The sequence below is a fragment of the Cavia porcellus genome, unplaced genomic scaffold (assembly GCF_034190915.1).
Source record: "Cavia porcellus strain 051 isolate PalLab524CR breed Dunkin Hartley unplaced genomic scaffold, mCavPor4.1 scaffold_16, whole genome shotgun sequence".
In the NCBI taxonomy this organism is placed as follows: domain Eukaryota; kingdom Metazoa; phylum Chordata; class Mammalia; order Rodentia; family Caviidae; genus Cavia; species Cavia porcellus.
This window is the reverse complement of record NW_026947499.1, coordinates 7615949-7629737: the sequence shown is the minus strand read 5'-3', so window position 1 is coordinate 7629737 and position 13789 is coordinate 7615949. Positions and strand designations below refer to the sequence as shown.

Here is a 13789-nt window from a genome sequence, read left to right as displayed (position 1 = left end):
CAACTATTCAGCCACCAACACTTCATCAGCCATCGCTAGGCCCATGTAACCACATGAAACATCCTAAGACATCTCCATGGACCCCACTCCTGTCATCTCTCTGGATCATCATCAAAAACATGTTAGCATGACTCCAGGGGGCCACATTCTTTTTTTTTTTTTTTTTTTTTTTGTCTTTTTCATGTTTATCAGTACCAGGGATGGAACTCACGACCGCTTGCTTGCAAGGTAGGTGCTTATGCCACTGAGCTAAACCCCAGCCCCCAGGGAGCCACATTCTGAGTCCTCTTTAGCCTCTGCTACCTTGAGGAACTGGGACCACTAGATTTAACGTCACTGCTTTTTCTCAATAAGTGTGTGTATTCATACACAATATATAACTTTTCTAAAGGGCCAGTCTTAAGCAGCTACAATTAACAGATTAAAACAGCAAACTGCTGGCTGGGTATGGCAGTATAAACTAATAATCTAAATTACTAAAAGGCTGAGTCAGGAGGATCACACTTTTCAGGGCAGTCTGGACAATTTAGTAAGGCACTGTTCCCACCAAGAGGCCTGGGGATGTAGCTTGAGACACCATGGGTTCACTTCCCAGTGCAAAAAAAAAAAACAAAAACCTACTTATCTCTAGTAAGAATAAAGTACAAAAAAGTAAAAGATACGTGGATAGTGTAGTCAATGTTTAAAAGAACCAATGTGAAAAGCCTACTAAAACACTAAAGGACACAACCCAGTAAGGGTCAGAAAATCAATTGGCTCTTAATTCAAAAGATGTTACAAGGGAGTTTTACTTTCAATTTCTTTTTTGGGGGGTGGGGCAGTACTGGGGTTTGAACTCATGACTACAGGCTTGTAAGGCAGGGGCTTATGCCGCTGAGCTAAATCCTCAGCCCAATTTCTAAAAGATAAAGCTCTAACAATGCAGTTAGTTAGTTGTTTGTTTTGTAGTTCTAAGGACTGAAACCAAGGCCTTTACACTGAGCTAAGGTCCCTGCCCGCCTTCTCGTAGGGTGTGATGACCCATGTCTGTAATCCCAGCCTGGGCAACATAGTGAGTTCAAAACCAATCTGAACTACTTCTGGAGACCTTGTCTCAAAAAATAAGTAAATAGGCCTAGGCATGGTGGCGCACCCGTGGAATCCCAGTACTTGGGAGGCTGAGGCAGGCGGGCTGTTGCAAGTTCGCGACCAGCTTGGGCTACAAAGTGAGCTCAAGGCCAGCCTAAACTGCAAAGAAAGACCCTATCTCAAAAAAACAAAAAATTAAAAAAAAAAAAAAAAGGTAAATAAAGAAAAATATAAGGTGAGACTCAAAGGACAGGGAGATTTGTCTAATGGGTATCTGAGAAAAGCAATACATTTTAAAACACGTGTGAAAGAAAGCTGGCCAATTACCAGAAGTTGAAATTCATTAAAAATGATATCTGAAATTAGGAGTAATTGAAGATGAGACTATACAGGAAGTTTTAAGAGTAGCAATGGAACTAAATTATGTAATTTTATATGCTATGCAAAATACTTTAAGGTTTCAATATGATAAAATAAGTCAATAAAGAAATATAAAAGAAAAAAAGAAATCTAAATGGGGAAGGGGTATGGGTTTTGATAAGTCACTAAAATGCCAAGGCTAAATTTGTATTTGCATTCCTTCTGCCTCAACCTCCCAGAGTATCGTATTGGAATTATAGTTTGCACTGCCACATCTAATTTACTAAACATTTTAATTTATAAAATCAATCTGTCAATATTAAGAGTTGTTTTAAGAACATTATACATAAGGCACTGATGGCAAATAGGAAGTTTTACAATATCCTTCCATCAAAAACCAGAAGTAAGCATAACACTTTGAAAATTATGTTGTGCTTGGAAAGTATATGGTTTTATACACTGAAGTGTATATGTACAGAGTACAAGCTGTTCCCAAAAGAAGGGAGGGGAAAAAAAAAAGAAGGAGGGAGAGTTAAAGCCCAACCCAGACAGAGGGCTAGGACATTAGACAATGTTTTTTTAAGGATGGAATGCTGTGCTATGATGCAGCTGCCTGCAATGAACATCCTTGTACAGCTCAGTCAGAGTAGGATTTATTCTACTCCTATGACTTATATATACAAAAATAAGCAGCCTCCCAAAGTTCTTCCATCTGCAAAAGAATTTTTTTTTAAAAAAAAAGCATGGAAATCTGACTAATTTGATATATTCTGCTCATTTACACAACGTTCTATAAAATTCTTGCAACTTTGTAACTGTAACATATACCAACTCTAACATATACCATTGCCTTAGAGACAGATCCCAAAAGAGATAAAAGCCGTGCAAGTAGCATATACCTATAATCCCAGCACTTTGGGAGACTTAGGCATGAGGTCACAAGTTCTAGCACAGCCACTCAGCAAATTAGTAAGACCTCGTCTCAAAAACACACAAAAAAGCTAAGAATGCAGCTCAGCATAAAGATCCTGGGTTCAATTCCCAGTACCAAAAAAAAAAAAAAAAAAATATATATATATATATAATTATTGGTACCTCCCAAAAGAACTTAATACATCGAAAGCAGTTAATTATATTAATGTGTGAAAAGGACATTAATATAACAACATAAAATTTTAGAATCAGAAGAGGTTTTGGCAATCCAGTTCAACTTTCTCATTTTATCACCAAGGAAAATGATTCTAAAATGGAAGGCACTTGGCAAGGTCAGTTACTGAAGTGTAGGCCTATGGCTTCAATCTCCAGCTTGATTAAAGACTCCTGACCCTCAAGCATACTGATGGACAAAGGTTTCTGATCAGCAAAAGTCTGAGCACACCCCACACAACTTAGCAAGATCTTGTCTCAAAATAAAAATTTTTTTTTCAAAAAAAAATTTTTTTTTAAAGGCTGGAGATATAGTTCTGTGGAAGGCCCTGGGTTCAATCCCCAGCACCAGCAATAAAGCAAACAGAAAGGAAAAAAGGAAAAATGGAACAAAGAAGAAAGAAAAAGTTTCTGATCTGTTACAAACAATGGCAAGATGAAAGTGTCCCTCTCAAATGTATTAAAATTAGATTCTCTTTCCAGTCTTCCCAAAGGAAGGCAAGTTGTTGCCTGCCCTTTAACAGACAGGAAAGGCCCACACTAAAAGCCAAAGCACACCAACTGTTTGTTCTAAACAAGAAAAGGACACAGGCAGCCCACAAAAGAATCAAGCATTCCTTTATTGGGTTTTTTTCCTTTTCTTTCCTCTATAAAAGCTTTCTTTCTACTCTGCAAATGAGCAAATGTAATAGTTGCTGCATAGCGGCTGGGGATTTAGCTCAGCGGCATAAGCACCTGCCTTGCAAGCAGGCAGTTGTGAGTTCGATACCCGGTACCAATAAAAAATAAAAATGAATAGTTGCTGCAGGACCTGAGATTAAGTGGAAAAGGTAACCACATTTTGCAAAACTATAGGTCACCTGGCTATTCAAGAGAGGAGATCAGTCTACTAAAATGCACTCACTAAACAGAAAAAAAAAATTAAAAATGCATTTACTAATCCATGATTTTCTGAGCAACCATCCTAGATGTTGTCAATTGTTATTAGGATTTGGCTTCATCTGGGTTTTAAAATCAACTTCAATATTTATTGCTGTTTTCCAACACTGGAGCTTGAACTCTGGGGTTTTGTACCAAGCTACTCTCCTCCCCACCTTTTCTTAAATTTTGAGACAGGGTCACACTTTCTCAGGCTTGGCTAGAAATTCAGATCTTTCTGCCTCAGCTTCCCAGAGTGCTGGAGTAACAGATGTGTGCTACCATGCCCAGATTTATTTTTCGGAGACAGAATCTAAACTGCCTGGATTAGGCTGAATTTGTGATTTTCAGGAGCTGGGGATTTAGTTCAGCAGTGTAAGTGCCTGCCTGGTGAGCGCGTGATCATGAGTTTAATCCCCGGTACAGAATTTTAAAAAAATGCAAACTGGTGATTTTCCTGCCTCAGCCTCCCAAGTAGCCTCTGAAGTAGTTAGACACACCCAGTCTGGCACAATAGGTTGTTTTCACCTGCTTAGGAAACCACCCAGACACACACACAGCAAGTCCTATCAGACCTTAGAAAAGTAAGTCTTACCTTTAAACTGTGGGAAACAGGGGTGACAAACATACAAAAGGCCCTAAAGTTGGAAGGCACAAGTTCCAACATGAGGAATACAAGTTGCTTTTCCATGCTGAATATGTAACACTTTATAAGCTACAAGTTCTTTGCTGACAACTGTTCATTAAAAATGTGCCCTTCAATAATGACAAGACACTCTTACTCAAATTAAGTATCTAAAACATGGCAGGAATAAAAGGTTTCTTCCCCTGCAGGGAAAAGTGTTTTCCTCCAATTCTTTGGGAATCTTTGTTTTTTTGAGAAAGGGACTCTGTAGTACAGGCTGGCCTCAAACTCACTGCAATCCTCTTGCCTCAGCCCCCAGAGTGCTGGAATTATAGGCTGTGCTGCACACCTGGCCCAATTCTGACTTAAGTGAAAGATTAAAACCGAGGAGTTAAACCTAACTTCCCTTCACAATAGGAGATGAAGACACAAGGAATTACAAGTGAAGAAAAAAAAAGAATTCTAACATTTACTGAATTTAGCAGGGCTTTATTGGTGTGGGCAAAGGGGGCTACTGGGGATTGTGCATGCTACACCAGTACTTAACCACTGAATTATATTCCATCCCTTTATTCAAGACAGTTCTTCCAGTGTGCACGCTCATCTGAAAAGCTTTATTACCAGTTTACATAACCATGCACAGAACAAACGCAAGTAATCCAGCGGCTCCCAGAGATAGGGCTGGCCTTCCTCCACCTTTCCCTCCCCTGGCCTCAGGTAGGTTTGAAAGCACAGACTGCCTCTCCATCACCCTTCTCACCTTAAAAGGTACCGGGTTTGTCAGGGCCAACTCATCCATTACCCCTTCATCGGTCAGCTAAACTCACAGCCAAGCAGGGCAGGGTGCACAGCACCCCACTGTACAGAGCAAGCCACAGGTGCATAGAGGACACATATGCCAAAATACATGTGACAGACAAGTCAGGTGTCCAGCACTTGGGAGGCTGAACAGAAGGATGCCCAAGAGTTCAAGGCAGTCTCAACTACACAGTGAGACCCAATTTTTTTTTTTTTTGCATACCAGGAATCAAACTCAGGACCTTGTGCTTACTAGGAAGGCACTGCACTGCTGAATTATGTCCTTGGCAGACCCGTTTCAAAACAGCAACAAAAGCAAGTTCACAGGGCAGAAGAGAGGCCATGGCAAAGCCAGGACTTCTTTCTTAGTCTTCTGATTCCTCACACTAACTTGCTAAGAGTACTGCTAGTGAAAACATTACACTCCTAATTACTTAAAAACAATATAGGTTGAGGGGTACAGCTTAGTGATGCAGTGCTTGCCTAGCATCCATGAGGCCCTGGGCTTCATCTACAGCTTAAAAAAAAAAAGACAAAACACAAACACAGGTCCAGACATGAACATTTCTTTTTAAGTATAAAGCAGGGGCTGGGGATTTAGCTCACCTGCCTTGCAAATGTGCAGTCGTGAGTTCAATCCCTGGTACCGATAAAAATGAAAATGAAAAAAAAAAAAAAAAAAAGCAAAAAAAGACTGGAAACAGTAGATATGGTGATGGATGCCTATAATCCCAACACCCTGGGAAGCTGAGGCAGGAGGATCATAAATGCAAGCCCAACCTAGAATTCAGCAACTCAGAGACCCTGCCTGAAAAAAAGTAGAAAAGGGCTGAATGTGGCTCAGTGTAAAAGCTCTGTGTTCAATTTTTAGTAAAACAAAAAGCAACAAAGGATTAGAAAGATATACCGTATTCGAGTTCATTTGTTCTTGTTTTTGGTTTTTTGAGACCAATCTCACTATGTAATACAAGCTTGCTTTAAATTTATGCTGATTCTCCTGCCTCAGCCTCTAGAGTGCTGGGATTAGAAGTGTGTGCCACCACATTCTAAGCAAATAGGATTATGGATAATTTGCTTTTTCTGTGTTTACATATATGAGTATGCTTTATAATTTACAAAGAATTCGTAAACAGCCAGAGATGGTCTTGAGGAACTTTTTTTGAGGGTGGGGTTTATGTCAGAGATCTTAGTCAACGCAAAAACCTAGGACTTCATGAGTGCTAGGCAATCACTCTACCACTGAGCCACATTCACGGTCCCTTTTTGAGACAGTCTTACTAAATTACCTAGACTGGCCTCTAATTTACAATTCTCCTGCTTCAGCCTCCTGAGTACCTGGGATTACAGACATGTAGAACCATACCTGGCAAGCATTCGTGTTTTTCGGGTTTAAGAATTCAGATATTTCGCTTGCCTAGTAAAAAGATTGTGAGTTTAATCCCCAGTACAAAAAAAAAAAAAAATTTCATACATTTTAAGAGAACATGTGTTACCAAAATGTTCTTAAAATATATAAAATTATAAAATTGATACAAATAAATCTAAGCCCCCCAAAAATGAGAAAAAAGAAACAAGCACAAGAAAATATTTTATAAAAACCAAATTTGACTCTAACATTAGATTCTCAGTTTAACAACCTAAAAAGCTACACATTCCTTACAACAGTAATTACAGACAGGGTGCTATAGGAACATATACTTTCTTCTAGTCATCCATGTACAAGGAACACTTTAAAGTTTTCTTTCACATAGGCTATAATAAAATTCCCGTTTATGAAGCTTATTCACCCCACATCCCAGAAAGGAAAATCCTGTACCGGTTCCTTCCTGGCCAAAGGTGTCAGAACAGAATGTCTCCAACACAAAGGCATTATATCACAGATCACTGAGAGAGAACAGCCAGAGACCAAACAACTCACTTAAAAGATTGTTTTCCCCTTTGGAAAAAGCATCCCTAGTATCACTTATTTTTCCTAAGAGTGGGAAAATACATCAAATATTTCAAGACATTAGTTGAGTAAAAGCATTAATAGGATCAAGAGTATAAAAAAAATAGTATTCCCTTTATAGACTGAACTAAAATTCATGATGATCTGCACTTCCTGAACATTTGGATCTTCAGGCCCCTAACTTTGGAGAAATAAATCAAGGACTTTGCAATTTGGTGTCAAAAATAGGCAGAATCCATTAGGCATAGTGGCACACATCTGACATCTCAGCATTCAGGAAGCAGAAGCAGGAAGATCACTGTGAGTTTGAGGCTATCCTGGGCTACACAATGAGTTCAAGACCAGCCTGAATTGCATAGCAAGACCCTGTCTCAAAAACAAAAACAAGGGCCAGGGCTTTAGCTCAGCGGCATAAGTGCCTGCTTGGCAAACATGAGGTCATAAATTCAATGCCCGGCAACAAAAAAAAAGACAAAAAGAAGCAGAATTAAACTGGAATCTAAACCAAGCTATTCTTAGATACACGAAAGCAAATGCAAATATCGAACTATCTATAATTAGCTATAAACTTATGCTTATATAAAATATTAGGGTAGCAAAACAATTGTCTTAGTCTCACTATGATTTCTGAGAAGATGAGAGTATATATTTCCCAAGGGGTTGAGATATTAAATAGGTTTCTCAATAAGGGTTTTGTAATAGGTCTATTCAAAAACTGTAAAACTGTGCAAAGAAATTTTTTTTTTTTTTTTTTTTTTTTGTACTAGGGATTGAACTCATGACCACTCATGCTACTGAGCTAAATCCCTGGGCCTTATTTATTTTTGTGGTGCTAGAGCAAAAGATACTTGTTAAAATGTTGCTGCGGGGCTGGGGATTTAGCTCAGCGGTATAAGCGCCTGCCTTGCAAGCAGGCAGTCGTGAGTTCGATCCCTGGTACCAATAAAAAAGAAAAAGACAAAAAAAAAAAAAAAAAAAAAAAATGTTGTTGCTGGATCACAACAGACAATTGAAAAACAGAGGCACACGAGTTCCTGCTAGTGAAATCTATCCTTCTGGAGGTGCAAGATGGAGATTAAAAAAAAAAAAAAAAAAAAAAAGCTCTTTACTATTGTGGCCAAAATTCCTTGGTACTTGGTGCCAGGGCCAGGATATTAACCCAGATGTCCAAGCCAAATTCAAGGTTGGTTAAGTATACTCTGCCAATCTAAAAAAAATGTCTCCTTCTGTTTCTTTGACTGGAATATGAAAATGTTCCCTGAAATTTTCAGAGTTCAACCAATCAATATGTTTTCCTTTAAAAGCGCACTATACCTCAAATACTTATTTAAAGCATATGAATTGAGTTCTACTATGTGGAAACATACTATGTATATAAAAATATGTATTCAGTGCAGCCAGGCATGGTGGCACATGCGTATAACCTCAGCAGGAGGGATTTCCATGAGTTCAAGGCCAGCCTGGACTACATAATGAATTCAACATATGCCTGAACTACACAGCAAGACCCTATCTCAAAAAAAAAAAGAAAGAAAAATATCTGAAAAAAACAGATGCATAGTAGTTTAAGGCCAGGGCCAGAGTTTTAGCTCAGTAGTGCAATTGCCTGCCTGGCAAGCAAGAAGTCATGAGTTCAATTCCCAATATCAGGAGGAAAAAAAAAAAAAAAAAAACCACAATAGTTTAAGGCCTCCCTAAACAACTATCTAAAACATTCATGTCCGAAAAAATAAAAAACTCATGTCCAGAATACTGACACTGCTTCCCAATTAATACTCAAAAGACTTACATAAATGTCTACATCAAATATACAGTTTGAACCATGGAACTTTTTTTTAAGACTAAAATGACAACTGCTGCCAGAAGCACAATTCTGGGAGAAATCTATACATGCAAATATCCCAAGAATGCCTCCCAAAATGCAAAGATCCTGAATAGATGCACACAAACAGGAAAGCATACACTCAATACCAAGAATGAACATGGAGGGCTGGGTATTTAGCTCAGTGGTGTAAGTGCCTGCCTGGCAAGCACAAGGTCATGAGTCTGATCCCCAGTACTCCCTCCCAAAAAAAGAATGAACATGGGCTAGGCATGGTGGTACATGGCTGTAATCCCAGCACTTGGGAGACTGAGGCAGGAGGATTTCTTGAGTGCAAGGCCAGTCTGGGCTACTCAGTGAGTTTAGGACCTACCTGAACACACATAGCAAGACCCTGTCTCAAAAAACAAAACAAAAAACCCATGACAATGCCCAATGTATGTACCATTATTAACCACTGTACTTTAAAATTTTGGGTTTTTTTCTTTCTTCTTTTTTCCTTTATCTATGAATAAAATGGTTTTTAAAAAAACAACATGATCTGGTCGTAGGTCAGACACTTGATACACTACTACAAGTATTCTGTGCATTGCTTAAAATAACATAAACCAGGGTTCAACTTCTAACCATAATCACTAGCTATGTGGCCTTTTAGACAACTCAGTAAAATTCTTCTAGTCTTATGCCTCAGTGGCCCCTCCCTTCTTTCTCATCATCTAAATATTAATGATGTGGTATAAAATTATTCTGCATCTTTTATTATTTTCCAATAGTTTAACAAACATATTTTAAGGACAATAGCCTATAAAGCCTTAAATTTTTTGTTCCTTACATGCTTTTTACTCCAAGACATTGAACTTGTTCCTTCTTCCAAGTGTGCTCTTTCCTCTGGGAGCAGCATTTCTCAACTTGCTTTATGCGTCTATTTACAAGTCACATTTTCAGTAGATTTCCATTACTATAATCTTTGTCCTCCAAAACTTCATCTTCCTCTTTGCTTGACTTCTTGTTTTCCTTGTCATGTATTAATTTCTTTTTTCTTTTTTTTTTTTTTTAAAAAGGACTGGAGAGCGCCCACGGGTCTCGAATCACCGGATCCGGGTGGTTGGGAAGCCAGACTCGAAGGAACCGCTCGGCTAAAGCCAGCCCTCCTTGTAATGCATTATTTTCTAACATACAATATAGCCACTTAGTATGTTTACTGTCTTAGTATGCTTATAGATAAAGGGGAGTTCCAAGAGAACAAGTATTTGTCTGTTTTATTCATGGCTGTGTCACCAGCCTCTTGAATGGTACCTGGAATACAGTAGATGGTTCAAAACATATCTATAGGGGGCTGGGGATTTAGCTCAGCGGCATAAGCACCTGCCTTGCAAGCAGGCAGTTATGAGTTCAATTCCTGGTACCAGTAAAAAGGAAAGACAAAAAAAAAAAAAAAAAATCTATGGGAGTGTGGGGTAATCACACTTTAACTATACGGTAAAGAGAACTGTGGCCTGGCCAGGGCTAATAAACAACACCATCTACTCTTCTGATCAGAGAAAAACACACTTGACCTTCTACCTCGAGGAAGAAAGAAGTTACAGGTATTTGAGTGGTGGAAATTTACAGGAGGTAAAAAGTCACCTCAGTAGGGCTAGGGATTTAGCTCAGCAGCATAAGCTCCTGCTTTGTAAGCATGTGGTCATGAATTCAACCCCTGGTACCAGTAAAAAAAAATTTTTTTTTAAAAGTCACCTCAGTTAACAATATAAAGCTTTCTTTTACTACTAATATTAAACCATCTTGTGTTACTACACTATCTTGTTTTTGAATCTAGCTTTGACTTCTATAAAAATAATCTTGCAGGGTTGAAAATGAGGTTCAGAGGCAGAAATGAGCTTAGAGTGAGCATGGCTCTGGGGTAGAGAACTACCCACACACCCCCATAAAAAAAGCTCTATGGTCTTCATAGTTTTAATTATCAAATAATTATTTATTGAGTATATGAAAGCTGCAGAAGCTAGGTACAGTGGTGCAGGCCTATAATCCCCCTACTTGGGAGGCTGAGGCAGGAGATCACTACAAGTTTGAGGCTAGCCTGAGCCACAAACTGGAATTCAAGTCCAGTCTGTAATGAGACCCTGTTTCAAAAAACAAAACAAAATAGGAAAAAAAAAAAGACTGCAAAATTCTGCAGAGGGACCCTTAACATGAATCACAACTCTCCATATCACTGATAGAGATTCTCAGAAGATGCCAGGGATTTAGTTCAGTGGCATAAGCACCTGCCTGGCAAGCGTAAGGTCATGAGTTGAGTCCCTAGTACCAAAAAAAAAAAAAAAAAAAAAAGACTAGAAATTCATCTGTAAATATAATCAGCCAACATGTGACAAACTCAAAGATAACCACTTTTGTATGGGATGAAGAGGACCAAGCAGATCAGATAGCATTTAAAAAGCAAGAGCCAAAAAAGAAAAACAAGGGGCTGGGTATTTAGCTCAGTGGCATAAGCACCTGCCTTGCAAGCATGCAGTCATGAGTTCAATCCCTAGTACCAAAAAAAAAGGAAGAAAAAGAAAAAAGCAAGAGGCTGGTAGGAGATGTAGTACAGTGGCCGAACTATTTGCGTATGTGAGCCCCTGAGGTTCCATCTCAAACACCATTAAGAAAATAAAAACAGGGGCTGGGGGTTTAGCTCAGCAGCATAAGCGCCTTCCTCTGGTACCGATAAAAACGAAAAAGACAAAGAAAAGAAAAGAAAAACAAATACTAGAGCCAAGCATTACTGCATTCCTTCCCAGGCACCTTGGGTCACACAGGATGTGAAAGACTCAATGTTAGACATTAGGTTATACGCCAGGAAAAGGATAGCAAGCCCAAGGATAGCCCTGGCAACATAACAAGACCTTATCTCAAAATTTAAAAAAAAGTTAAAATGTTCAAATGGGAAGGGAAACAAGGGGTGGGGGAAGGAAGAAAAGAATATAAAAAAGAGGGGGGAGGACGACACAAAGCTTTTGTAAATGAGGGGAATGGGGGTTGAAGGGAGAGGAGGGGAATGGGGAAAAAGAAGTAGCAAGATATGTACCAGCACAAATTGTCTTCAATGAATGTTATCATCAATATATACCTAAAATGTACCAACAAAAAAGATGAAGAAAAGGGCTGGAGATGCATCTTAGTGCAAGGCCCTGGGTTTGATTACAAGTACTGCCAAGAAAAAGGAAAAAAAAAAGATAAATAGAAAAACCATCAAATTCTAAACTCCTTGAGGACTGAAACCAGATTGGCTCATGACCTGCCCAAGCAACAATGAAAATAGGAAGAAGCCAAGGGTGGTGGCACAGCCTGTAATCCCAGCACTAGGGAGGCTGAGGTAGAAGGATCTCAGCAAGTTCATGGCCAGCCGGGGACTACACAGCAAGACCTGATCTGAAAAGAAAAAAGTAGGAAAGAAAACAATTCTGATCTTCAGACAGAGATCTATGCAAGGTCCCAGCCAGTTCCAGTTTTTAGTTTTGAAGTAGGCCTGGTGAGAAGCCTTAGCCTATTTACTCCTTGCCTGCTTTCTCTGAACCTCAAAATCTGGGCACAAGCCGTTGGCCAAGCTATTATCCACTTACTTTGCTAAAAGGCTGGCCTTGCTCCCTGCCAGAGTTTCACCACAGTGGTGAAATAACTGCACCTGGAGTCAGAAAATCTGAGTATAAACCCTGCCGACATCACTTACTAGCTGTGTGGCTCTCAAATTACTTGACCTTTCTATGCCCTCTTTGTAAAATAGGGATAATGACAACACCCTTATAAGGTTTGAGTCATTCAAAGAGATAAAATGCAGGATGCGAGACTTGCCCAGAGCCTGACCACAGAAGCCCTCAATAAATGTTAACTGTTATTATTTCCAGAGGGGAGGAAACGCCCCCAAGGCTGAAGAACATATGCAAAAAGGTTACCATAAAATGGGGAAGTCGAACATTGTTCTCCTGACTCATGAACACTATCGGTAATAGTACTAATAATACAAATAAAACCAAGATGAAACCATAAATCTGAGTGTCTCCTGGGAGGCTGACCATAGCAAATAAGGGGGACTTTCTTCTACCATCTTTTTGAAGGCAAGTATTTTTGTTACTGTTTTGCTCTTTTCTGATTAATGGTACTGCTCTATTCAATATTCTGTTTTGATAAGTTCTATAGTGTTCTATATTTCATCTCAATTTGATATACGTGATTGAAAGAACAACTATTATAAAGATAACAAAATCTACTGTGATACCTATTACTGTTATCCCGGTAACCTGCTGTTAAGTTCTGTACCAATTTCACTGTACGATCTTAATTAGCTTTATTCTGTCTTGTTCTGTTGTATACTTTCAAAATAAAATAAAATAAATAAAACCAAGATGACCATAAAAACAGTAGCAGGTACAGCAAGATACTTACAGCGCTCTAACCAGCCAGCCAGTCCTAACCTAAAAGAGGAAGAAGTCAATGCTGCTGAATCACACGCGCGCGCGCGCAAACACAAACACAAACACACACATTGAAAAAAAATTACAGAATCTTCCCCACCTCCTTTTGGAAAACAGTAATCGGTGCCAAAGTTTTTGCTAAAAACGGGAATTTACACCGAATGGAGACTTAACGTGTAATTTCTTCAGACCAAAGAGGTGGGGCTGAGAAGGGAGGAGGGGATGGTGCTCGGCTCCTGCCAGATGGAAAAGCCACACGCAGTGGAGACAGCCGGATTCTGAGTTCGCCTCCCGCCATCAAAATCAGATTTCTGCAGCACAGGAGATTCAAATTCAGGAAAATCAAAAGGCTCTGCTTTTCCAGTAATCTCTGAACAAGTGTCGTCTGTCTCCCGAGCCAATCCCCGGCCGCAGCAGCAGGTTCGAGTTACCCGGCGGCGGTGATTTCAGAGACCTGGTCCCCTCTCGCCTTCCACCCTCTCAGAATATCACAGCCCCGCTCGGGAGGAAAACAAAAGCCGAGCCGATCGGGCCGGGCCGAGCCCGGGCGGCCAGGGCCGCCAGGGCCGGGCGCGCTTCATTCCAGCTCGCGGGCACCGGCGGCGGGGCCCTAGGGAGGCTTGGGGGCGGGAGGCGGAGCACCGGGCAAC

The 13789-nt window shown here is 39.8% G+C and overlaps 1 protein-coding gene across 18 annotated transcripts in view; it reads right to left on the bottom strand.

Moving 5' to 3' along the window:
* Clip1 (CAP-Gly domain containing linker protein 1) overlaps positions 1-13789 on the bottom strand; it is a 127478-nt gene that overhangs the window by 112877 nt on the left and 812 nt on the right. The window contains exon 2 of one of the 18 annotated variants that reach the window (XM_063225563.1): positions 13111-13139. The exons of 16 other annotated variants lie outside the window; for them this stretch is intronic. The gene's annotated coding sequence lies outside the window, so the exon portion shown is untranslated. Of the gene's footprint in view, positions 1-13110; positions 13140-13239; positions 13718-13789 lie in introns of those variants that run through there. One more of the 18 variants, XM_063225564.1, reaches the window with a different exon arrangement.